Genomic DNA, 3,820 nt, shown 5'->3' with positions numbered 1-3,820 from the left:
GGACCCCGCGGCCTCCCAGCTGCCCCGCAAAGACGCCCATCCTTCCCGCCGCCAGTCCCCGGCGCCATTCGGCAACCACACGAACCTCCACGAGGACGCCTGGCGAGAGGAAGGCCGTGCGCCGGCGCGCCCCTTTTATAAGGAAACGAAGCAGCCAATCAGAAGCCTTAGACAGCACCCCCACCTATTGGCTGGCGCCGACGCCTGTCTGGCGAAGCAGAAGGAACGCAGGCAGCCATTGGATGACACAGCTGCCACTCCAGCCTACAGGAAGCCGCCTTCAAATAGGAAGTTAAGGAAGCGCTGCCTGGGGTTGCAGGCGCTCTCTGCGAGCTGCTTCCCTCTGCTGGGCTGGAGCTGCTTTGCGAAGACGCTAGAATCTGTGGACTCGGTCCGGTCCGGTCCCGTTTCCCCGCCCCCTGGCAGGTCGCAAACTAGAGGAGGACGTTGCACAAGCCTTAGAAACAGAATGGTCCCTGTCCCCTCTATAGTGTGCCCTTCCCCTACCAAACAGAGGGATCACTTAAAACAGTCGGATCAAAATATAAGTAAATAAAACAGTCGGATCATTTCCTCATCCGTTCAAAATTCTTCAAAGGCTTCCCATTTCCCACAAAGTAAAAAGATTAAAACTTAACTGGCCTACAAGACCCTACATCAAGCATGTCAAACTCGCGGCCCGCGGGCGGTTTGCGGCCCACAATATTTTTGCAGCCCAGCCAATATAACGGTATGTAAGAAACGTTTTAATAAAAATTTCATAACTTAATATCCTGTTATACTTAATTATTAATAACGAACTACAACGTTCGCTAATGACTGATTACTATCATTCTGTTGCATTCATTTCCACTAATACCAGCAGCGAATATTTTAGCAGCCGATGGCCACCTCATTAGAGTTGGACTGACTTGTTTGGTGTGCGCAACAGGAAATATTTCGCTTTCGGAGAACAAGAAAAATAGATTTATCTGCGTTATGCTTATTAATTTGTTCAGTTATTCAGTGTCCGGTAAGTTAATGTTCAAGAAAAAATATTTATTAAAATGTTCTATTATTTTATGTTAATGGTTACTCATTTATTTCAGCCCTTTTATTCAGCATGTCTCTAGCGAAATAAACCTATGTTTCTATGAAAATTGAAACTTTTGCTTTTTTGCAGCCCACATAAACTTAAACCTTGTTTATTTGGCCCGTGTTAGCCTTTGAGTTTGACATGCTTGGGCTACATCATCCACTCTCCACCTCTACTCCTATAATTGCATCTCCTATTTTTCTACTGACTCATTCCCTTCCAGCCAGACAATGTGCCCCTTGAGGGTTCTTACACCAACTGTTCCCTCTTCCTGGAAGGCTCCTTGCCTATATCCACATGTGTGACACCTCCATCACAGTTTGGCTCAAATATCACCTGCTAAACCATACCTACTCTGATTTGCTTTTTTAAAAGTTACTACCAAAAAAAATATTTTTAAATAATCACTCCCACTTCCTCCTTACTCTGTTTTTTTGTTGGTTTTTTTTTGGTAGCACTTACACTTTGTAACACATTATGTAGTTTACTTATTACACTAGAGGCCTGGTGCATGAAATTCGTGCACAGGTAGGGTCCCTAGGCCTGGCCAGCAATCAGAGCCAATCAGGGCCTTGGGCTGCTGGCCGGGGCCTTCCTTCATTCAGCGCCGCCCCCTGGTGATCACCGCATGTCATAGCGAGCAATTGAACTCCTGGTCTCCCAGTTGAACTCCTGAGGGGACACATTGCATATTAGACTTTTATATATATAGATAGTTATTTGTCTGTCTCTCCCTGCAAGAATGCAAGCTCTGCAAGGCAGAAATTTTTGCTTTGTGCCTAGCACATAGTAGGCATATCATAAATATTTGTCTTTTAATATGTTTTTATTGATTTTAGGAAGAAAGGAACTTCAAGGGAGATAGAAACATCGATGAAAGAGAAACATGTGTCAGCTGCCTCCTGCACACTCCCTACCAGAAATGGAGTGGCAACCTGGGCATGTGCCCTGACCAGAAAGCTAACCAGTGGCCTCTCAGTGCACAGGACAGCACCCCACCAACTGAGCTGCACCAGCCCGGGCTCATAAATAGTATTTGTTGAACGTATGAATGCAGGGTTTGCAGTCAGATGACCTGATCTTCTTGTTCTTGGAAATGATTTCACCTTGTTGACACTGTTTCTCATTCCTTACCTGTAAAATGGGGTAAGAGTATCCACATTCTAGACTTGTTATGAGGATTACCTGAGCTATTTGTGAAGACTTAACACAGTTCCTGGAATGCAGGAGGAATTTACTACAAATGCTAGTTTTCTTTTATTATACATTCATTCAACACTTATTATACTCTCGTGTTTTTTAATGAATGAGCTTAGATCCTCCAGCAGAAGAGGTGTTTCTCCCTACCTTTACCCCTTGCACCTGACCAAGTTAGAAACCTCTATATTTTGTTTTAAAGCCTCCTAGTGCCTCTGATGATGAGCCAGTTTAGAGAAATGCTGGAGTTGAGTACTGCTAAGGTCGCTGTGTCATGACAAGGTATTACTGCTGCCTGCTCAGCGTTGTGCTGAGTACTTTGCGCACATTAGCACTGTTGACATTTGCAACAATATCAACACCGTCTTAGTATTTCCGTTTTATCAATGAGAAAATTCAGAGGTTAAATATTTCCCCCAAGTCCCTCAGCCAGTTAACGATGGCGTCAGAACTGAAATCTACAGAAAGTTCATAGCCCATGGGCCTCACTATGCTGTAGTTCCTTCCAAACCCTGAGAGTCTCCCCCTAAACACACTTTCCCAAAGATATACATACAGTTACCTTCCCAAGGACATCCTGGCTCTGATGACATAAATATTTCTAATTGTAGAACATCAATATAATGGAATACCATGAAACCATTAAAAAATGATGCAGATCTATATTTATTGACATGGGGAAATAGAGAGTACACTTGAGTGAGGAAGCAAATTACAAGGACGTGTACCATATCCATTTCTATAAGTAAAATAAATCAAACATGAGCGGGAAGGATAAACCAAGTAATTATCTTTGGGTGAGGGTTGAAGGTAATTTTCACTTCTGAGCTCACTGTGAAATGGGCAGGGTTCAGACTAGAATTCAACATGCAGCTTTGGAGGGCCATTCCAAACAAAGGGGAACTGAGGCCAGAAGAGGGGTGTAGGGCGTGGGGAGAACTGGGGTCGGGAGCAGGACTGAAGTTCCGGCTGACAAAAGTGAGGTAGCCTGCAAATAGGAACATGACCACCAGGGGGAAGTAGAGACCAATCGCCAACTATCAGTCCGCCCCCTTCAGTTGACACCCAAAGTGTTGTGCCAGTACATGGGGGGTCAGGGGACGGGGGTTGGTCAGTGCAGGAACACTGGCAGAGGCCAGCCTTGAGTTCATACATCCTGTCTGCACTCAGGTTTCCTTCTGCATGTCCGTTCACCTCTCTGAACCTCTTTCCCCATCTGCAAATGAGTGTAAAACCAGCCACAGGCCCACGTGAGGATGCCCGTGGGGAATCCAGGACAAAACTTAGCGCAGGCCCTGACCGAGGCAGGGCCCAATAAGGCTGCTCCCCAGCCTGCCCTGGCCAACCAAGCTCACATGGGAAGCCAGGAGGACCAGTGCTCACGGACCAGAGTCTGTGGGGCAAGGGCCCCACCCCCAGGGCTTTTTGCCTCACGTAAGGGAACATGGACGATCTATCCTCAAACTGTGGTCCTTGTGAGTCTAGGAGGGTTTGGTCTCTCTTCTGGGACTAAGTTGTTATCTCAGACCACAAAGAAAACGCACCAGC

At 46.1% G+C, this 3,820-nt stretch overlaps 1 protein-coding gene across 1 annotated transcript in view; it reads right to left on the bottom strand.

Annotated features, from left to right (window-relative positions):
- RPLP0 (ribosomal protein, large, P0) overlaps positions 1 to 135 on the bottom strand; it is a 4,026-nt gene extending 3,891 nt beyond the window's left edge. Inside the window, exon 1 of the mRNA XM_005863772.2 lies at positions 86 to 135. The gene's annotated coding sequence lies outside the window, so the exon portion shown is untranslated. The remainder of the gene's footprint in view (positions 1 to 85) is intronic.
- Between the last annotated feature and the right edge of the window lie 3,685 nt (positions 136 to 3,820).

This window comes from Myotis brandtii, unplaced genomic scaffold, assembly GCF_000412655.1.
Source record: "Myotis brandtii unplaced genomic scaffold, ASM41265v1 scaffold181, whole genome shotgun sequence".
Classification (NCBI taxonomy): domain Eukaryota; kingdom Metazoa; phylum Chordata; class Mammalia; order Chiroptera; family Vespertilionidae; genus Myotis; species Myotis brandtii.
Note: the sequence above shows the minus strand (reverse complement) of the source record. Positions and strands in the feature narration are given on the sequence as shown.